The sequence below is a fragment of the Candoia aspera genome, chromosome 1 (genome assembly GCF_035149785.1).
Source record: "Candoia aspera isolate rCanAsp1 chromosome 1, rCanAsp1.hap2, whole genome shotgun sequence".
Classification (NCBI taxonomy): Eukaryota; Metazoa; Chordata; class Lepidosauria; order Squamata; family Boidae; genus Candoia; species Candoia aspera.
In genome coordinates, this window is record NC_086153.1 from 136,168,491 (window position 1) to 136,192,322 (window position 23,832).

Below are 23,832 nucleotides of genomic sequence, written 5' to 3' on the forward strand. Positions count from 1 at the left end.
CAAATGAATTGTTGTGTCTCCAAAGACTCCTACCCACAGTACATTGGGGTATCAATCTCAGATTGTTGACATTAAAGGTGATGTTGAGGAATTTGGACACCTGTTCCATACAAATCAATCTAAGTGTTACCAAACTAGTGGGAAGCCTCAGGAGCTACCAGCTGACAAATCAAAAGGGAATGAACACGCAGTCTCAAAGTCAACATTCTTAACACCTCCCTCAAACTGTTTGGAAGACACTATGACAGTAAACATTTTCAGACTGACTTAAATTTTGCAGAATTAAAAAGGGCTGTGCCGCACCAGTACCATTCACAGCCTCCAAAGCCACACAATTGCCTTTGTGCCACACAATAAGTACCCTCATCTTCTAGCTGCCCAGCAGTCCCTGCCTCTACCAGCTAGCAAACCACAGAGCACAAAAATCAACCTTCCAGCCAGTATTTACCTCATCGTCTTGTTGGAAGAAATTAAGATCTCTCCCTGCCCTCCATGTTGTCTTCCCCCAGAGCTGAAGCCATTAGTGGACAGCTAGGACCACTGAACGGAGCAGAGCTTAACACAGTGGAGAAGCTGCACACAGAAAAATAATATTATCTTAAATAGCTTTAATGAGCACATCAGGGAAACACAGGTTATTGATCTTACACACTTAGCCCTCCCAAGCATAAAGAATTACACGCTTAGATAAAGTAGGTTTAAGATAAGTAAAAGGAGTCTTACTGACTTTATTCTTGGTTTAGTTACATCCATCTTTGGTGGAAAAATGAAGATTCTTTGTTTCTTCTGTTCTTTCCCTGAACTTAATGAACTCTTAGCCCTATAGCTGCTAAGAGCTGCATGGAAGAAAGGGGCAAGCCCATGGCTTTAGGCCCAAGGTGGAGAGAGAAGCAAAGTATGCGTCTTCCCAGATGGTGAAGAAGGAGGAAGAGAGAGAGAGGAAGTGGAAGTGGCAACAAACAGCTTCCTCAGAAGCATGGAGAGTTGCATCCTGGGACAAACTCATTTATATGCTAATGAGGCATGCTGGATTTACCAGGACCTCCAACAAGAACACTGTCTCCCTGCAATATTGCCTTCTTCTTGAGCAAGGTAAAAGGTTAAAGGTTACAAAATAGAATGAGTTTGATGCAAAAAGGAGGTGCCAGAGATTAAAATGTAAAAGGAAGCCCAACTGTTTAAACAAAAGATTCCCTTCCGATTCAATCAGAAACCTTGGAACACAAAAGGTTGCTCATTCACGGACTTTAGCAGAGCCCATTCAGGTAAATGTTCTTCCCTAGCCAAACAGATCTCCATAATCCAATCACAAAAGATTCCTTCCAAGGTGAACATTCCAAGCTAGTAGACAAAGCCACAGCCCTGCAGGGAATCCAAACACCAGGACAGGAAACACCAACAGCAGGGGCCCTGACCACAGAGTGCCTCCTCTCTGAAATCCGGTAAACTACACTTATCTCAAGTTCCTAGGGGGGCGGAACATCTTTGCATAGCAACAGCCAAGCTCTCCTATATAAAGGGCTTGTGGGGGAATACAAGTGTGGCCACCTTCCAACCAGCATACTCTGTACTCTGTACATGCTCTTGGGAAATAAACCTTCAACCTCTGTTCCAGCAACTGCCTGCATCTTTTCATTCCCAGCTCGGGATGAACCCTGGTAAGAATTCCTTCTACCACTCTTTATCACCTCACCAGGTTAGGTTGGCTATGAGGGGGGGGAAAATAAAAGCACAACTGGCCACTGAGCTACCCTTCAGATCCACAGAAACAGGGGAAATAGCACCTTGGCACCCTTACGTCTGTGGGGAAGGGTAAAATCCCGTAAGGTGGGACTTCCTGCCAATGCCCCACTACCTCCTGAGGGCTACAGGGGAAAGGGTAGTTTTCAGCATTTTCTTCTGAAGCAGCAGCTCAGCCAATAAACTTTTGCAGTTAATCAGCTCAGCTTGCAAAGATCTTCAGGAACCCTACCCACACTTGAATCTAAATATATCTTGATAGAGAAAACGGAACAAATTTACCCAGGCAATAGTAAAATATGACATTCTCCCAATTCTCCAACTCAACTTTTGTTGAATGGAATTTATATCTGGTGTGGTAAATTAGCAATTAGGTTCTTAGCCTCAGATGGGTAATCTTAGGTTCAAATCACCACCCAGCACTAAGCTCCTACACAATCCTGGTCCTATCACTAATTCTGTCCTGCTTCATGTGAGACCCAGTTTGGTCTGTTAGTTCGGGTGCTGGATTAGCTCAGGAAACCTTGACTTTTAGTCCTGCCTTAGGCACAAAGCCAGCTGGGTGACTTTGGGCCAGTGGCTGTCTCTCAGCCTTAGGAAGAAGAAAGCAAGGGCAAACCACTTGTGAAAATATTGACCAGAAAACAAGTCAAAATTGACTGGAAGGCCTAAAAAAAAGAGGTGGGGGGGGCTACTTCATAAAGTGGTTGTGAGGATTCAGTTAAAGGACTGGGGACAAAAAAACCCCTCAGATTATAGCTTCTTGAGAAAAAGCAGGACAACCTTTGGTATTCTCCCATCTTCAGTTTACATGCAAATACCAAGAATTCCACCCCATTCTTGACTCTAAGAAAAGGAGGAGAGAAATACCAGCTTACTTCCTGTAAGGTTGTTGTTTTCTTCTCTCAGATAATTTCACTGACCTTTCTTGTCTCCTTAATGTCACATAAGTCAGTGAACTGAAGAATAGTCCAATCCAAATCTGCAGTGAGAGAGCCCAGTAGACGCACTTCCTTTAATGTGGTTTTCTTCCTGCTGAGCATGACAAATGACTCTAGAGCTTGCTGAAGTTTATTGTTGCAGAACATTTCCCTCAGATGTGTCTCCCAATTCATATGAGCTGCATGTTTTAACAGCACCCCAAATTGAGTTTTTCTGTTTGCATAAAATCATGGCAACTCTCAAGTTTGTGAGGAAATTGCAGCAGGACCCAGTGCAAAAATGTGCATCTCTTCAGTCTGACTTCCTACCAAGAAAAAGGGGGGAAAATGTCTCTTTGAAGATCTGCTGTGACAATCCTTAGCCACCCTTCTAATGCCTTCCCGATGTGTTGGGACTGCAATTCCCAGAATTCCTAGCCAGCATGGAGACAAACAGCTATAATAAACCTGAGATTCTTATTTCCTGTATCACTACAGTATTAAGAAACAGGGTATGCCATTATATAGGCTGAGATGGTCACTGCAAACCTCAAATTTTCCAGAATGAGCAACAAATTGTCAATGATAGAGAATAGGTTTCAATGTTTCCTATTCTTTGACGAAATTACTTCTGGTTGATGCCATGTGAGACATTTTGCTAGCATGGTCCTAGCATCTTCATGGACCTACAGAACATTTCCCAGAAGTCATTTCATCAATGCATTGTTAATTCACCTGATAGATGGGTGACTATATAATTTTGCTGGCTGGCTGGCCAGCTGGCCAGCTGGCTGGCTGAACAAACAAACAAACAAACAAACAAACCATTTTCTTTTTCAGAAGAAGCAGTTCTGAGGTTATCATCTTAACACGATGGGGCCAACACATTTTACTACTGAGGGCAGAGCAGAAAATAATTATTTGCTCTGCCATGTCAGCTGCATGGTCTGCCAGTCTGTTTGCAGGCCTAGTTCAAAGTGTTGGGGTGATTTTTATAGCCCTTGAAGGGCAGCACTTCAAAGTCCTGGGGCCAGAGTGTCTAAAGTAACACCTTCTCCCATGTGTCTCTGGAGCAGTGCTTTTCAAGCTGCTGGTTGGGAAATTCTGGGAGCTGAAGTCCATATATCTTAAAGTTGCCAAGTTTGAAAAACTCTGGTCTGGATCCTCCAGTCATTTTAGAAAGTCTCCACTGAGTCCTGTTACCAAAAAGGTTGGCTCGGGGGCTGCAAGAGAGAAGCTTTTCAGTTACAGAGTTCCATAATTCAGGTCTGGCAATGAGGATGGGACCTTTTCAACCTCAGGCTAAGACATCCTACTTCTCATAGGCATTTTAATAGTTTTGTTTTCCATTTTAGTTTTCATTCAGGGTACCTGCATTTTACTGGTTTAGTGACTCTCACATTTTTATTGATGTACTTTATTGTTTATCCCATTCTGTCATTTTACCTGTTTTTATTAAGTAGCTTTCCAGGTTGCTCCAAGAACTGCAATTACTAAAAATATAACAGGTAGGTACATAATGGCTGCATGATCGGGCCCCTACAGTCTGTGAGGAATGGGACTTCCAGATGTTTGAGATTCTTTTTTAAAATCCTTGGAGGTTTTCTCCAGTTAAAAGAAATGTGAAGAAATAAGTGATGAAAATATCTTCTTCCTGAGCTTCTGAAGAGGCACCTTCAGTCAGTGCAAAAAATAGGGAGTTAGAAGGAGAAGCAGTACTTAGTTAGGGTCCATCTCTCTTCTTTGTTTTTTAGATTTTTTAAAATCCCACCTTTATTATTTTTATAAATAACTCAAGGTGGGGAACATACCTAATACTCCTTCTTCCTCCTCCCATTTTCCCCACAACAACAGCCCTGTGAGGTGAGTTGGGCTGAGAGAGTGTGACTGGCCCAAGGTCACTCAGCCGGCCTTCATGCCTTAGGCGGGACTAGAACTCTCAGTCTCCTAAGGCTCTAGCTTGGTGCCTTCACCACTAGGCCAAACTGGCTCTCTGGCTTTTAGTTTTGGCCCAACCCAAAATATCTAGCATTGTGGGGGAAGGGGGAAGCCCTTTAAGTCCCATCCTTTGAGGGACTGTGGCCACAAGGGATCATGAGGGCAGGCCTGTTCAGTAACTGCCCCTCTTCTTTGCAGTAGTGCTTCACCCAACGTCTGGTCAGCACCAGCTCCGCAGCATTCAGGAAATCCGCCAAGACTTGGCTATTCTGGGAGGACTTTAGGGATTGATGCTATGATGGGTCCTCTCCTTGCAATAGGTGACGGTTGCTGTTAGAACTGTTTCCTGTGTCAACGGCTAGGATTGTCACTGTTGTTGTTTTTGTTTTTTTCTAATTCTATTTTACTTTTCTATTATTGTGAGGTACTCAAGCCCTCTTGGAACTGAGCAGCTTATAAACTGCAGAAATAACTAAAACTGCAGAAATAAATTAAAAAAGGCTCCCCCCTCCCTTAAATAAAAGTGTTCTTTTGTGGTGATTACTGCCATTCCTATAGAAGATGAGAATAAATGTATACATTGGCTTTAAAACAAAAGCAAATGCCACAGTTTTCAAACCTATGTCACCCTTCTAAGCAAATTCTGAAGTCCTTGAGCCCTGGGTATGCCAATGCAGACTTTGTTCCTTGGAGCAGTCTTTTAGCAGATAGCCTGTCTCAAGGCTGTTGTCTTAGGGCATCTTTGTCATTGGCCAACATATTCTCTGAACTGCAATGTAAAAAAAGAAATACTTCATCCAGAAGAAAACAAGGATGCATTCCTCTTTTGATGGTTCGGGACATGGGAAGGTCACTACAATTTTCACTAATGCAGAAGCAGATGATTTGCATGTTATAAAAATATTTGCTTTTTCCCCCTTTTCCCTTCACCCCAGTGGCCGGTGTTTCATTTAAATAATCTATGGAGGTCAAATACAACTATTATTGGTATAAACACTGGCTTCTCTTTTTGTGAGCATATTCAGGTATAAACTTTCATGCAGAGAGAAAAATACTCTTCAAAGTCTATATTGATGAGTTTTAAGTATAAACAAGTGGGTTCTGCTACAGACTTTTCAGATGCATTGGTCCTCCTGTGTTGGAGGTGAATTAATAAGACACAGGCAAGCTTATTAAGCTCAATGGCTAAGTAATTAGACTGGGATTGGGAAGCTGAGGTCCACGTAGAAAGCCTATTGAGTGACTTTGGAGCAGTCACTCATTCTCAGCCCAACGAACCTCGCAAGCTTGTTCTCCTAAGGATAAAGTTAGGGTAGAACTTAATGAATGCTACCTTGAGCTCTCAGACAAAAGGCAGGCTTCAAATGCAATAAATAAATAAATAAACAACTTTGGGAGTAAATTTTAGGGAACAGCACATCAATTGTGAGTGAGGCTAAAGCAAACAATGGTCAGGAAAACATTCAAAAGTTGGTGGGTCTATCCATTCTTTCTTACTTTCTATCTTTCTCTATCTTTCTGACCTCCTCCTCTCTCATGCTCTGTTTTGCCCTCTCCAAGCTGAGACAGAGCACTGTTGCTGAATAGTTTCCTTGCAGAAGGCTTTTGAATTTAGAGCAAGAATTAGATAGGGCCCTAGTGCTGCAGAATGCCCTTCTCTGATTTTATTTATAATTTTATAGACCACTTAACCACCCCTAAGCTGTGATCAACACCCAAAGCCAGTGCCTTGATAAATATAATCTATAATAAATGTTTTAACGTCTGAGAAGGTCCACTTCAGTTTGTCTTCCAATGAGCCCTTCCTTTATCGGTGGGTCAAAAGGAGCCAATTCCTACCACTGTTCTAATTTTCTGCCCTGCCTCAGAGTAATAATACAGTAGAACTACTGTGGAAAATTAAAACAGGGGAGTTAATGGATCCAGCTGCCTGGAGCTTTGTTGTTGTTGTTCAGTCGTTAAGTCATGCCCGACTCTTCGTGACCCCATGGACCACAGCACACCAGGCCTTCCTGTCCTCCACTGTCTCCCGGAGTTTACTTAAATTCATGTTCGTTGAATCGGTGATGCTATCTAACCGTCTCACCCTCTGCCGTCCCCTTCTCCTTTTGCCTTTTGCCTGGTGCTACTGGAATGCTAAGCGAGGACGAGGGGGGTACAGGCAGACATCAGAAGAAGCTCTGCCAAGGTGCTGGAGATCTGGCAGCTTTCAAGGATACCAGCTGCTGACATCAGCCCTGCCAACAGCAATGTTCTTGTTTCCTTATGCAAGCCTGAAATGAAAAGTCTGTCTGAGTGTTAACAGAGGCAGCAATAGACTTTTTTTTTTAATGTGTGTGTGGGAGGGTGTTCTCTGAGGGAGTAAACAGCGTTTCTGAGGCTGGAAAGGTTGTGCTGTATGTTAGATTTCTCACAAAGAGATGGCAATGTATTTTAGGTTAACATTCCCATTCAAAGGATTTGTTACTGAAGCCATTTCTGTTAATGATCAAGCTTCCTTTTAAGTAATTGTGCTTCAGATTGCTGCCTCCTTTTAATTCCCAGTTAATGAATCAGTTAATTTAAAAAAAAAATTAAGTGCATTTTTTTCAGGTTGCTACAGTAAAAAAATGGAGCAACAGAAGGCAAGTGAGAAGGGCAGGCTGCTTGTCTTGGGGCTGTCAATGGTGATTACAGTAGCTTTAGGGGGGAAATGGTTATTCTGCTGGTAAGCCGCCCAGAGTCACTTTTTGTGAGATGGGCGGCTATATAAATCTGCAGAATAAATACACAGAATCCTACTGACACAAATGGAGAGTATTTTTCTCTCATCCGAATAGCCGAGCCAAGTGACTGGGATGGCGTACCACGTTTTAGGCTATATCTGCCCTTTGAATTGTATGCAGAAATAAATTAGTAGCCAGCAAAGCTGTTCTAACCAAGGAGTCACCGACGTTCTCCCTAGCTGGTTTCCGTCGATAGTATAGTTAGGCCACAACCTTCTGGACCGGCTCAATGTTCCAAAGTTCTCCTGAAAGGCAGCCCTACACAAAGCACCTTGTCCAAGGAGGATGTAAAGTGTTGTATTGATTGGACAGAAGTGGCAGCATTTCCTCCTACAGCCATGCCACAAATAAAAGCCCAGAAAGGAAAATGTCTTTGCCTGCCACCAATTATACGGAGGACAAAAGCCCAAAAAGAACGAGAAGGAGCTTTGAATCCCCTACTCATTAGATATAAAGGAAGCTATCCCAAGGATTCAAGAAAACAGCCCTATGACCACAACCAATGCTTCATGTCGTGGTGTGAACAGGCCACCGGCTCACCTTTGGCTGACCTTGCAATTAGGTTCTGCCAGCGGCACACAGACGCTCAAGAAGTGAAAAACATAGCAACAAATAGAAAACCCTGGAGCCTGGTGCTAACAGTGTATTTCTTTTTAACCACACAAAAGTGAAAACCTAGTAAAGCTTCCAGGACTTGTGGTTGCTGCTTTCTGTTTTAATGAGGTTTCAAAGTAAATACTCAGTGCGATTGGGGAAATGTTGTACTGTTGCTCCTACCTTTTGAGGAGATGAAATAAAAGGAAATTCTGAAATGTCTATATAATTATCTGAGGGCAAAAATGCATGGGGAAGGAAGCCAGTCTCAAAATAATACATCTAAATAATTGGGAAGGGGGAAGCAGAGGAATTAGCATGCCATCTAACTCTCCTGTGAGGAAAGCACTACAAAACAGGAATAATTGTTTTGGTGCTCCTAGTAAATTATTTGAAGGAAATGGCAGCATGCTGTCCAATGACTTTATATCATGACAATCCGGATAGCGACAGAAGTCCAAGGCTGGGAAGGGGGACTGTTTTGTTTTTGAAGGAAATCAAGTGCCCTGGTTGGTTACTGAAATGTAAATAACATTAAATCCAGTTTAATATTTGATCTGGCCTCACCCATGCTTTTAAGCATGTTGCCTCTGGCATACTACCTGAAAACCAATTGTAGGCCATGGACTGAAAAAAGTTGTATAGGCCTGAACTCAAACTAGTGGGTGCTGTTTCTGACTGGACTTGTTTACAATACCCTCCATTCCATCAAAGTTGGGTGGGGATTCAAACACTACTTATCCTGAGTTTCAAAGCCATCCAGGTATGTCTTCTGGCTAAAGCCTTCTTAGCATTAGCCATGAAGTCATAATTGGGTGCCCTCAAACCACTCTTTAGGGCTCCCTTCACTGAGCATGGCATTTGAAACTGGAAAGAATCAGCTTTGCTTATGCTGTGCAAGGGAGCTTATTTACTTGCCTTCCCTATAGCAATGGCTCCCCGCTTATCTGAATGTTGACCTGGAGGAATGATGTATGTAATGAGCAACTGTGCCATTTAGCAAATGTGTTTGAAGTGTTTCCCTTCTTGCTCTGCAGTGCCCACCCATGCACAAGCACACTCCCGATTCTGGGTCTCTTATAAGCTAGTTGTAGAGACTCTGTTAAATGTCTTGCCCATTCACAGCTGGTTTATCTGAAGCAAAGACATGCAATGAATTTGAAGAGCTCTTATCCTCTTCATGTACAGCTTTTGCATACCAATGATTTGCAGCACAGACAGAATCCAGGCTAATATCCAACTGGTATGGGTAAAGTGACTTGCCCTGTAAGATAGATACCTGGCCCCACATAGAATCCTACCTCCATAAGAAAATTGTGCATTCCACATCTTTGGAAGTTCTCTGAAGCATTTCTATTATTTTTGATCTGATGGAAAAACCATCCAGTTTTCAGAACTGCTGTGCTATGATAGCAGCTTTTAGGCTGGATAGGTACTTTGACAAAATAGGTCCCTGTTGCAGTAACTTTATAAGGAAGTATGTTTTAGGAGCAGGAAGAAATTTCTGCCTTCCCCACTTTGCATATAGTGTGGGATAACCTATTCTCAGCCTCTGTCCTCAGCTGGACTGTAAACCATTGGATGGCGTTTCATTGTGTGAGTGGAAAAATCCTTCATTAGGTATAAGATAAGGCCATCCAGAAGGAGCAGCAGCTTGCTTTTTCTTGAACATGCTCTGATCTGCAAGTACAGCACTAGTTGCTTTAGAAATGAAAGTACTCAGTTACTGGTATACTTTGTACCATCATGCTAAGAGGTTCGGCCTCACTGTCATTCTGAAGCTTCTTCCTATAAGCAGGCACCTAGATTCTCCATTCTGGCTGGGAACAAGGCAACATGTCAGCTACTCTCATTTAACACACACCAGGAAAAGAATGCCTGCCTATTGCATACTAGCAGGGCCAGCTCCAGGGTACATGGTGCCCCTAGGCCACATTGACTGATGGTGCCACCTCCTGCCAATGGAAAGATTTGCATTTTTAGAAAGATTTGGAAGGAGGGTCTTGCCCCCTAAGATTTGGTGCCCTAGCCCAGTGCCTACATGGCCTTAGCCTAAATCTGGCCCTACATTCTAGTTATTCTGAAAATCTGCAGAAAGGTAACTTTTTGCCAGAATCCTGATGCCACTAAAAGACTTTCCAAACAGCGTTGTGTCACTGCTCTCGACACATCCCAACATTCACATGCTGTCATCCTTATTGGCCAACCAACGTGATTTCTTCTGGCTTGGCTACAGGACGATCATTTCTCTTTATGATTTGAGCTACTGATGACTTTGAGTTTGGAGACACGCCAGTTTTCCATTTGTGGAAACTCCCATCAATCCCCATCTACCAACTCCATGGCTGTCTGGCTACATTACAGCTGCAAAGCCTCCAGAACACCATAGTGTCCTTACACCAGGCATAAAGCTTTTTTGCAAACAGAGCAGCTGTTTTGTTTTGTTTTCCTTGCCATTAAAATAAGCATGATGAGGTAAAGACAGGGGTGCTGACAGGCTTAGGAGGAATCCTTACTATTGTGAAGACAGGAGCTAAGAGGACACTCCTGTGGCGGCATGAGTTTATTTTGGAAGGTGAAACTGGTGGTTTGTGGAGATGCCCTAAGTTATCCAATCTATACCACATTTAAAGTAGGCACCCTAGATCCTTAGAGTAGCAAACTCAGTAACAATGTACTGGTGCTACCTCTAAATGTACCAAGTGTATTAAACCTCTACATTTTAAGGGAAGCTAATGAGTAGTAATGTTATGTACTACTCATTAGCTTCCCATCAAATATAGAAATTTACATCCAAATTGTGCACAAAAAACCCCCACCCCTTGCACAATGTGTACATTTTTGCACTTATTGTCTATGACAAGAAAGCTTGGATCCAAACCACATTTTGAGCTCATTTCCTCAAAAAAGACTTTCTGTCTGGAACATGTCAACCTATAAGCTCTCACTGGTAGGTAAGATAACAGACTTTCCAGTAAAAACCTTAAAATTCAGTCATATGCAGATATCTTTTATAGATACAAAGACAATATATAATGTGCAAATTAAAAAGGAATGTTTTTCAAATATATATATATATATATATATATATATATATATATATATATATATATATATAATCAATTAACTTGAGGAAACCTGATCCAATTTCTGAAGGATACTGATGAGCAGTGGTGCTAGTTTCTCATATAACTGTGTATCTAGCAAAGAGAGGTAACTCAAGCTCATCAGATTCCTTCCTGGGATCTCCACTGTCCCATCCGTCAAGATGAATTGCAGGGTGTCTGGGTGTAGCTGTTCCCCCAGGTGAAAGAGTTCTACAGTTAAGCTGCCACCACCAGTGCTTGAGGGAGAAGCTGCCTCCCATCGTCATCTGGAATGCATGGGAGAGCAGAAGAGTTACATTGGCAGCCAAAGTTTCTCAGGGCAGAAATTCTAGTTATGTCAGCGACTAACAGTTGTTTAGCTTCATGGCTAAGGAAAAGGTAGGAAAAAGATATGCTGCCTTTTAAACTGCCATGAGTATAAAAAGGGTCTTACTTCATGTTGGCAAAGAATAATCAACTGCTTAAAGTGTCTTCATCCTGTCATACCAGATTATTCTTTTGCTGTGCCACATCATGTTCTTGGATAGCTTCCTCTGAGTTCAAGCTGGGGAACTTGACAGGTAGAACAAGAGATCCCCCTTCCCCAGGACTAAGCTTTTGAATAAATAGCTTTAGTTTCCCCTTTTTATTAAGGTGACCAAGCCCAAATAGTTCTGGACTGTTACTTTCGTACATGCTACCAAATCAAGATTCAGGGAATAAAATAATTTCATCAGATTACAGAAAGCCAAGACCTATATACAAGGGCTGAACTCATTAATTAGAAAAAGAGACAAGTAGAGAGACAACAAATAAGATCAAAGGCAAAATGACAGAACTGAACAAGACAACATTGAAAAGAAATAGAACATCCCTACTACTTCTGCCAATATTTTCCCTTCCAACTTGACTCTGCTGGTTCTAGTTTTTCCAAGACTTTGGGGCAGAGGACCTGAATCCCAGACCCAGCCAGGAAATCTTGTCCTATGGTTGGTTCTACACTCAGGACCAATACAGGCTGGGTGAAAAGGAACTTCAGTCTCCAGCACCCAGCCTAAGTCCCAGGCCCCTGACTCTCACTGGAAAAGGATGATACCTTAATATGCTATAGCTGTAAAATACTTAAAATGACTATCTAGCCTCCAGACCCCTTAGTCCACCATACCTTATAATAGCCCTATCAGATTAACCATAATTATAATTGCTGTATTGCACAAATAAACTAAAACATGAAAAGGAGCTTACCTTAAATGTGGCAGAATAAACATTAGAAATGATGATGGCCAATTCATAGCACATGCCTAGAACTGGATGTTGTACCATCCCCTGAAACATGACTAGTTATACTTGGAAGTTGGTGTGTGAGAGTTCCTCTGATTTACTCTGTGAATAAACAGCTAGACTTTAAAGTTTGAGGGATTTATTTCCTTCTTAAAACAGCAGAGGATGAGCACCCTCTTGATCTTTCTTCAGGATTTTTCTGTTACTTCTATTTTTGATAGGGTGATAGCCCAAAGGGTGTTACCTTTTGAGAAGGAGACTATGTGAGATAAAGTACGTTTCAAAGGGGTTGTTATGCACTTCTTTGTTGTACTGTGTGTGTTAATGCATATCTATACTTGTATTTAGGTGGTCTTTGAGTGAAAATATCTTGTGAAACCAGAAAGCAACTTGCAATGGCAATGTAATTGCCACAGCAATCTTAGCAAACATGGCAAGCACTGATCAAGACGGTATCTGGGCAAGATTTCTCCTTGTAAAAATAGCTGTGTGCTTCCCACTTCTAGCAACCCAGGTCAAGAATACAAAGACAGATATTTCAAAGTGCCAGACAGGGTTCAACTCAAGTTTGGGGGGAAGAACCCCTGAAGGAAGATTTAGGACACTGTGACCCACACACACCTTGTCACAGCAGCTACTATTCTCTCCAGTCATCATTAGCCATGGTTCACTGCTATTGGTAAAAGAATAAAGGAAGGGAGGAGAAGAGGATCCAGAATTCACATGAACTTAACACTCAAATAAGTCTTTGTTTCTATTTTTTTCAAATAACATTTGTAGAGCTCAGCTGAAACTTGAAAGACTCTATTTGTTGGTAGAGGGTAATGAGAGGAAGGCAAACATCCCGCAAGGCTGGCTGGCCCTTTAGCTGCACTCATCCAGATAGAAGGCACTAAATCTCAATTGATCCAGTGATCACTACAAATTATTGGCAAGCTCTGCATTAAACCAGGCTGCTGTAAATTGAAGCTGACAGGGTTTATCACCCAAATGAGTGTGTGGAGCAGCAAGCTTCTTGGGCGGTGGCATGCAAGGGAAACTCAGGTTGCACTGTAGCATTACAAGAAAGCCCCCCAGCCCCCCCCAAACCACAGAAAAGACCCTCTGCTCAAACAGAAGCTCTTGTTCCTGTTTCCTGAGAACAGGAAAAACAAAGATTGGGCATGTGCTAGCACCCCTCCCATAAAAGAACTCTGGACTGACTTGAAGTGTTCAGCTCAAGCATTAGCCCAGTGCATAATTCATAGTTATTGATTTTTTGGCATAATAACAGTGTTCTTGAAGCACAAAGCAAAGATAAAATCCCAACAGTGCAGGCCAGCCTGCCATTAGGCATGGAGAGGTGGCCCACTTCAGGGGGCAGATATGGAATTACTGTGAAAGGACAACTAATGGTCGAAGTATTTCCCCATCAAAGGGAGTGCTAACTAGATTTTCTTTCTGAGGTCCCAGAATGCTTGACATATCTCTGCAAAGATGAGCAATCATGAAAAGGAGTGGGGCACAGGGCAATCTACACGTTGTAATACAAAGTACAGGACTTCTCTGGCTTCCAGTAGGTATGGGCATAGCTTCTTAGAAAAGATAAATAGAAACACAAGTGAGGCATACAGTGAAACACAAGCACCCATCTTAATGGTAAAGATTTAAGAACAAGCAAGTCTTCTCACACTGCATCAAGCAGACAGATGACCCTCTGCATACCGATCTGCATTCCTTTGACCAGAATACCATGCACTGAGGAAGTCTCCAACTACATGATTTTTTAACCCTTGTCTTGACTTTCTGAAGGATAGGGAAAACGTTCATTAAAACAGAATGTCGAAAGCCAGGCTAGGATGTAACGAGAATTCTTAATGGAATAGGGCAAAGCTTGCTTGCTTGCTTGCTTGCTTGCTTGCTTGCTTGCTTCCTTCCTTCCTTCCTTCCTTCCAACTAAAAATGCCTTCCATTCCTATCTGCACACCTAACAAGAGCAGAATTATTCAAATGCAATTATTTCCCATTTTATTTTCCAATGTAAATTACAGATGTCTGCATTCTGCTTTCCTTGAACCGTAGTTTGGATTCTGTCAGTGCGGTACTGCACACATGCAGAGCAGAAACTAAATACCAGCACCAGTGTAATCCACCTTCATGGCATTTACACAATCAGATATTTGCTGTCCTGTCATATCATTATCACAGCCAGGAACAGTCTATCCTACTGCAGCCTTCAGAAGTTGGCCATGCTCAATTTAAGCAAAACTGGAGTCTAGAAACAGATTAAAACAAACAAACAAAGAGCTCAGGGCTGACTGGGGGAACTTTAATAGCAATTTCGTTCCAGTGTCAATCTAACACTATATGAGATTTCCCCATTTTTCACACAAATTGTATATCTGAGTGCAATACCTATAATTATTTTGGAACACTGGTCACAGCAGGGATATACCAGAATATCTTTCTTCTCTCAGAGCCTCTGCGGTATTGGTAGAGTTCCATAAGATTTCCATGCAGACTGAGATACCTAAAGATTTTAAAGGCTGCCAGTGCTATGCTAGACATACAGATGGAAGCTGCAGCTCATTCAAAGCTTCCACCATGTGTGGTAAATATGTTCAGCTCTTTAGAAGTCAAAGAGGTAAATCAAAGGGAGTCTCTCTCTCCCTCCCTCTCTCTCTCTCTCTCTCTGACTTCCTATGCCAAGAAAAATGGTTGCTTCAAAAACTGATCTGGAAAGTTCTTGTTTAATATTTCTTAAAGTAAAATCCTGATTTTATCCCTCTTTGAACTGAACTGTTATTCGAATGGGACACCATTCCATTCATAAGACTAACCTTAAATCAACCAAGAATGCATTTACAAATCTTTCCAACATATGCATTATTTTCCTGTATGTCAGCAGCAGATGGCACTCTTTATATTTACTGATTATCTGTTTGCACAGAAATCAATACCTCCTGTATAGAAAAACAACCAGATCATATAACCAAAGGTCAGCCAGAGGTTATTGGTTGCAGCAACAATTAGAAAACTACAAACACACCTGGGAAAGTCAGCTGTATTAGGAAGTATGGGAGAATCACATTAAAAAATGCCAACAGTTTCTGTTTTTTCTCATAGATGGGCTATTCTGTTAAAAATTTAAGAAACAATCCTGATGGATTAGTCCAAAGACCTATCCATTAGCTCAGCATACTAGTTCCACTGTGGGTTTCCAGATTCCACTGGGAAATATCAGTAGTGGAAAATAAAAGCAAGAACACTCTGCCACAGCTTTCCCAAAGAGACTTCCAATTCAAAGGGTCAGTGAGTTCTTGAATCTACAGCAGGGATAACTGGTGGTCCCCTGATGCTGCAGAACTACAACTACCAGTAGAAGGGACAACAGTGTGTAGAATGGTGGGAGGTGTAGTTTAGCAGCATCTGCAGAATCAGTTTTACATGTGGAAGATGCGTGCCTTCTGACATCAGGAATGGCTGATTGGGAAGCCAGAGACTGGAGTAGGCAGATTACCTTCCATCTTGGTCTTTCCCTCTGCATTTCTCCCCATCAAGATTATTTTCTTCTGAATCCACATTTCCAAATGCATATTAAATATTTGGAATCTCCTAGGTTTTATACTCAATTTTTCAGAGGTCGCTCTCATGCAAATCTGAATCTTAGCTTTGGCACTTATGTCATGGAGTTATGGGAGCAATATGTCAATCAAAGCAGATTCTGTCAATGCTGCCAAACCAATCATTCCTCAGATGTCTTCAACTGCAACTAGAAGTTACACTGTCCAGCTTCTCCATTGCATCTTCTGCCAGGAAAGCAAAGATAAGGGATTTTGATTTCCAACACCAACAAACGTTGATATGATTCTTCTAGTGCCATATGCCAGTGTGGTTCCCACCATATGGGAAGGGGCAACTAACCTTTCAGCAAGTAATCATATGACATGGTTGATTAGAGGAAGATAGCTTATTCAAATCCCTCCTAGGTTACGTCTGAATTGTCTCAGTTAAATTGTTCCCATGACATACATGTTCCAATCCAGTCAAGCATTTTCTGCAAACAAGTCCATTTTACCATGACATTTTATCAACCCTAACTCTATGACGTAGATATGGACTGAGTCAAAATCACCCAATGAGTTCCACAGTCCAATGAGGATTTGAATCTACATCTGCCTCAGTCCAGCACCATAACCACTGCATCACATCAACAAAAGAAGAGATTTTTATAGTGCTTGCCTAAGCAGAGTTGAGTTCAGAAACGTTAATTCTCAGATATATTGATTCTAGCTTCCATCCACTGTCTCTTCTTCCCTTTTAATATAAAGTTTTTAAAAAGATAGTGCTTTCTTAGTTCTCACTTCACTTTTGTACCAATAATTTCATGGGCTTGCTCCAATCAGGTTTTGTGTTAGGATACTCTACAGAGGGCTCATGTAGGCTCTCATGACAAAGTTGGTGGCCAAAGCAAAGATAGTTATCTTATCATCAGCATTAGTGCTATTAGACCTATCTTCCATTTTTTAAGATAGAAAATTTTATCAGATACAAATGTTGAAGACCTTGGACCACCAAATATTGTCATCACAACTGAGTTCACTTGGTGTTGTAGGTACAGCACTTTAATATTTTCAATCTAATCTATCTCACAGGATACTTTCAATGTTGTTGAATGGTTCCATTTCTTGATCTTCCCCCTTGTCAGTAGGAGTTCCTCAAGGCTCACTGTTGAAACCATGATTATTCTCTTTATACTTTCATTCTCCAGGCTCTCTGATTTCATATTCCAGGTCAAATAGCACATCCACACTGAAGGCTTTCACATGTATTTGTCCCTGCCCTAGATGACACAAGGTGAGCATCTCTTTACAATTGCCTAGGTAAGATTTTGGATTGGATATGCTCCTGCCGTCTTAAACTGAACATTGATAAAACAGAAGTTATTATGTTTTTGTCCGATCATCTCATCCCTTCCCATCCTGTTTCTCACTTTTTTTTCAAGGCTGTCAGTTATGGGTCTCCCCAGGTGCGAGGAACCTAGAAATCCAAATCAATAATGGACTATTTTTAAAAACTTTCATAGAAAAAGATTATTAAAATTTGCTATTTCTGTTTAACTAATATTCTCATCATCTAGTAGTTCCTCACTACCAAGAATTCCAAGCCCTTGAGTCATGGCCTGGTTTTGTCACCCCTGAATTATTGTAGCAGCCCTATTGGCCAAGTTACCTGAGACTTCACTTCCCCATTTGATTTGTGTCCGGAATGCCATGGTTCATACTATTCTCGACATTCCTTATTTTACCCAGTTGTTACTTTGGTTGGGAACTCAAGAAAGGTACCCGTACAAATTTTTACTGTGTTGAAACATTGTGCCCTCCGTGAAAGCTCACTCAGATATTTGCAAGATCTGCTGGTGGCTCATGTACCTCTCTGTTTGACCCAATTATCAGACCAGGATCATCTGGTTCTCACTAGAATAGCCACATCAGCCTTTTCTCAACAAGGTTCTTTAGAGAAGATATCCACCAGGAGTATGCTTGGAGTGGGCTCACTTAAAATCTCAAAAAAGCACTTATTTTTTTATCGTATGGCATAGCAGTTTGGTGTTCATGCTGCTTTTTCTTGCTGGGAAATTCTTGTGAGGTCCAACAGCCAGATGTGTAGACTATTTAGCTGTGACAAGTCACGTTGCCCGGGGTGCACCACAAGGAGGCTAGTCTACATTGCACTGAGTTGGGCTGAGAGAGGGGGACTGGCCCAAGGTCACCCAGCCGGCTTTCATGCCTAAGGCGGGACTAGAACTCACAGACTCCTGGTTTCTAGCCCAGCACCTTAACCACTAGACCAAACTGGCTCTCAAAAAGCACTAAAAACCCTCCCTTATCATGTGAAGTTGAGTATAGTAATATAATATAATTAATATAATATAATACAATACAATACAATAATATATAAGAAATGGTTGCCTGTTATTTTGAATATCTAGATATTAATGGAATTTTAATTTAATGTCTCCTTATATTATGCTGGTATAATTGACTGTACTAAGTTATTGATGCTGTGGCTGTGCTGTACCTAGTTATAAGCGCATAATAAATGTAATGATTATTTATACTTCTTTTTCACTGAATTCAAAAGGTCTTATTCCCAATTATGGGCAACATAGGACTTCAGCTGATATGACATATCCTCCTAGGTCTTCTTCCATTTGGGACCAAAATACAAAGTGGCAAGAATTTATTTGTGCAAGCTGATTATCATGTGAAAATAAATAATATGGATTATTTTCACACCTACAGTATATGCAAAGAAATCCACATTATAAAAACATCCTCTTCATCTTCTTAGAAATCCATTTATTGTATTTACTTAATTATGTGGTGTGTTAATCCATCCATGGGTAATTTAGGAAGACATGTGAACCAGGTTACCCTGGTTTGTTGAACAAATAAAATTTAAGACAAACCATGGTTCAGTACAGTGTGTGAACCCAGCCAGAAAATCCAATGGGTGTTAAAGGATGGTATAGAAACTGTATTGATGAATATGTAATAGCACTTGCTGTGTTTCTGTAATGGGGCTGTAATAAAAATTTAGAATTATTTTCTGCTAATGGGTCCCACTGTTGAAAGAATTAGAATTGGAATGCTTGGCTCTCTTTGCTAAGCAAAGATAAACTAAGATAACTCTAGGCTATTTGGGGGAATGAATATATGTTTAGTGTGAATGATTACTGGGTATGATACAGCTGCCTTTTTTTAGAAGCCAGTGCTAAAGGCAACTACTTTTAGCTAATTTCAATTTTAAGGATGCTCCAGTTGTGTACAATTGTTAGGTTTTCACACTGCTTGTTGGATCGTGATACCCTTTTTGTTAGGGTTACCCTCATAGTTTTAAGGCATCACATGTCAACAATAAACTTGACACTGAAACTTAAATAGAGCCCATAAGCAATCCTTTGGCTGACAAATTCAGATGAATATGAAATTCACCAGCTGCCCAGTTTTTCTCATGCCTTCCTTAATTTCTGCCTTATCAAAGCACCAGCTTCTAAAATATACCTTTTATTTTTCCTTGGGACAACAATTAGCCTATCTGAGATTTTTATCAGCTGTACTTTCTTCTAGGCCTACCCCATTTCTTCTTGGCATATTTCCCTTCCTCCTACATTTTTTTCTGCAGGTTGCGGGGGGGGGGGGGAATGTCTATTCTGATATGCTAATTAATCTTTACAAGTAGATCTGCCTCAACATTCCAATCTGCATGTAAGGTTCCATCTTCTTTTCTTGCGTGGCTTCCCTTAACAGCCAAACATATTTGCTATTTCCTTACAGAACCTCCTTGTTATTCTGTTTGTAACTATTTCCTGAAAAAGTGTGGATGTTTTTAAACACTTTCACAACAGCTCAACCAATAGTGACAGAACCCAGTGGTAACACATCAGTACTGTGTGTATGCATGTGGATGAATGAATGAATGAATGAATGAATGAATGAATGAATGAATGATGCAGGCACCAATATGCCCTCAGATGTCTTCCTTGGTGCACCTCAGACCTCCTGCCTCACCAGCTATTTTTAAAATATTATTTTAATGTAAACAGTTAAATTAAACAATAGGACAGTGGCTTGCTGCATAGTAAAGCACCAGCCTCTGACAACATATTTATTATCATGAATGCCTTTGGATCTCACAGATTTCCTATTGGAGCAGTAGAGAATAACCTGAGAGGTTAGTTTGCATTCTGGGTGTTAAGGGTTTTCTTATTGGCCAGGGCCATCTTGGCAGCCCTCTTGTAAATAACTGAGTTCAGTGTGCATCGATCACCTGCTCTCAGAATTTCCAGTGTACTCCAAGCCCCCAAAGGTTGCCTGCCATAGATATGTAAAGTTGGGGAATGTGCTGTATATTACTAAACATCCATACAGTATATTAGTTCGTAATACTCCCACCCACCATTTCCTATTACCTAATTTAATTGAAATGTAAGCCCTTCTGCATGGTTGTTGTTGTTTATTCATTTAGTCGCTTCCGACTCTTCGTGACCTCATGGACCAGCCCACGCCAGAGCTTCCTGTCGGTCGTCAACACCCCCAGCTCCCCCAGGGACGAGTCCGTCACCTCTAGAATATCATCCATCCACCTTGCCCTTGGTCGGCCCCTCTTCCTTTTGCCCTCCACTCTCCCTAGCATCAGCATCTTCTCCAGGGTGTCCTGTCTTCTCATTATGTGGCCAAAGTATTTCAGTTTTGCCTTTAATATCGTTCCCTGGTTTAATATCTGCATGGTTATGTCTCTGTAAATTTCATTCTGTGTAAGTTTACATTTTGAAAATACCAGCATCATAGTTATTTGGTATTTACCTTCTGAGAATTGTAGTAACACATTTTGTTAATTCACTGCTATTTTTTAAAAAACATAGGGGGAAAAAAATTGAGGATAAAATATATAAGATTTTTTTCTGAAGTACAACATGTGTGGTTGAAAGTAATAGCTTGGCATGTGCATTTTTTCTCTTATGAGCTTGTGGATTTGTTCATTGCTTTCTATTGTTGGGGGAGACCATAATTTCATACATCCAGTTAGCAATGGTAGGTTTTAGTTCTGTTAGGATTTTCCAGCTGATTCTTTTGAACCTAAACAGTGAGGTTCAGCTTCTGATATTTTAAACTATAGTGTCTCCACAGAAACTTTGGCAGCCTCAGCATGATTTTTCCAAGCTTCATTGTCACTTGGAGGCTAAGGAAGAGCATCATTCTCCATGAGGCTGTGTTGGAGAGATTTGTGGGAATGTCTGGGAGCAGGATAACAAAACCCATGTTTGGCCTTCCAGCATCCAAATATGCACTGCTGGGAAAAATTAGTCTGTTTTGTGATTGTGGAATTTAAGAGTGGGAATGGGAGCCCAAGACTCCTGGGAAGTAAACAGCTCTCATCCCCACCCTAACTCCCATCCCCCAAAACAGGGCCAAAATATTTTAGCAACACCTCTTCAGGTGATGTCATAGTCCCAACCATTCAAACAATGTCCTAGAGCAAAAGAGCCCTGAAGGTTTGTAATGGGCAGTAGGAATAACCTTGAGGAACAGGAGGAAGAACCACAACCAAGACAATGGCCAGATAAAAGAGATGTGAGCCTGAGGCAGAAATGTAATTTGAGAAAGTGTCTCAGACTTGACCCTCCCTAGTTCTCATGAAAATAAAGTGAGGGAGGGGGGAAGCGTATCCAGACTTGCAAGATTCTGTTACTGTAACCTTACAATAAAAGTAGTATTAGTATTCATAAGTTTGGTTTTCTAGTCTGGTCTACCTCAAAGGGCTCACAGAGTCCTTCCAATGGGGAAAATTCGCATGACCTTTTGATATAAGGTATATAGATCAAGTTGCTCAAATCAAGAGAAAATGCTTTATTTAAAGCAGCCTATTAGTGCATAGCTGATGTAAGACTGCAATTCATGCTTTGCTATCAAGTAACAACCATACAAGCATATGTAACACCTTTCCACTTGATCTTTTAGCACCCCTATAGAAAAAAAATCCTAAGCCCAGTTCACATTGAAATATCATTCTCTTTTATGCCATGCCATTTAGTATTTCCTAACTTTTTGAATACCTCTGGAATATAGCTAAAAGAGTCTGAGTATGCCGAGAGTTATTGGTCTGACTTTTTAGAGGCAATGTTCTTCCAAATGTATTTTGTGATCCTCAATGGTGCATCTGCTGACAGCTGTCGAGCTGCTTTGCTTTGTTGTCACCACATCCAACAATAAAGTACCACAGTAAAATGGACACTTTGGTGTCTGACATCTGCCATGCTGCTATTAAGTGCAGAGCAAACAAAACCACATTACTAGACTAATTAACTTGGCCAGTTGTACACAGCAGACTACCTACTTTGCACACATGCTAACATCTGGGTTTTGCTCCCACCCAGGTTTATCTTAGACTTCAACACCCAAGGAGATTTTTAATACATTATCTTTGGACATGATGTAGAGCTGGGATTCCTTGAGGGAACAAACAGCTCAGCTTGTTGCTGTTCGAAACCTAGGATTTTCACAGAAATTGTAGGAGTATGTGTGAAAATGCACAATATAGCATGTGTGTAAACAGAAAATTCCTGATGATAGTTCTGCTCCATAAGGTTGTCCTTGCAGATTCCATGAGAATATTGTTATGCAGTGAGGGTTAACCAGAATGTGTTTTTATTCCAGTCTTCAGAGAAAGATAAGCAATTAATCCAGTGGTGATTAATCCAGTGGTGGGCTTACTCCCTGGCAAGTATGTGTAGGAATGTAGTTTTGGGGCAACTCATTATAAAATATCAGCTGTATCAGACAGTTATTCAGAATCACCAACAACCATAGGAAGCTACATTATGCCAGGTCTGACTACTTGTGCATCCACTTCAGTGTTGGCTGCTCTGTTTAGCAATATCTCTGCAGGCTTTCAGGAAGATCTCTTTTTCATCATCTGCTTTTAAATCCCAGTGAGAAGTGAAGGATTAAGCCAGGGCTTTTCTGGGTACAAAGTATATATAGTACTCTACTGCAAAGCTGGAGTGTTTTTGTTTTTGTGCCTTCAAGTCAGCGTTGACTCCTGGCAACTGCCTGGACTAGTCCCTGCAGTTTTCTTGGCATGGTTTTTCAGAAGTGGTTTGCCACTGCCTGCTTCCTAGGGCTGAGAGAGAGGGACTGGCCCAAGGTCATCCAGCTGGCTTCATGCCCAAGGCAGGACTAGAATTCACAGTCTCCCAGTTTCTAGCCTGTTGCCTTAACCATTGTTCCAAACTGGCTCCCAAGAGCTGGAATACCACCTGACAATTATGAGGAGAGACTGAATATATCTCAGTGATAGAGCATGATCCTTGTGATGCAGAAAGGCCTGGGTTGGATCTCTAGAAAATCTGGAAGAGTTACTGCCAGGCAAGGTCAATAATCCTGAGTGGATGGCACAAGAATCTCAGCTCAAAGCAGCCTCTTAATTTTCCTCAGTTAAGAGAAAGGCTCTGTCTTTTGCGTACAAATCTCTCCATTTTTTAAGCCAAGTTGTAACATGTACTCAACTTTAGTATGCTGAGCAAATCACAGAGACAACCTTTTAAAAATATTTAGTGTATGAAGAGACACAGAACAACCAAGAAAGGGGTAACACCATCTGTTCCTTCATCATTAGCATCATGATGGTGAGCTATACCATGATGCTGCAGGAAAAAAAAAACTTTAATAGATGTTGATGCTGCCCTTTGACAAATGTTTCCAGGGCAGTTCACTAAGAAGAGGAATATAATGATAGCAAACAACAATAAATAAACAAGGCTGTCAAAAGGTGAAAAGTAATTATAAAAGAGTAACCAAATGCAGCATAGAAAAATGAAGCAGTTCTAAAGGCCTTGGAAAATGAGGGTTTTTAAAAAAGTGTTTAGCATATAAAAGATGACTGAGTAAGTGAAAGGGACAGACCCCAGAGCACTCTGGAAGTGGATAGGGCCAACAGTTTTGGTTCCAGATTTCTTTCATTTGG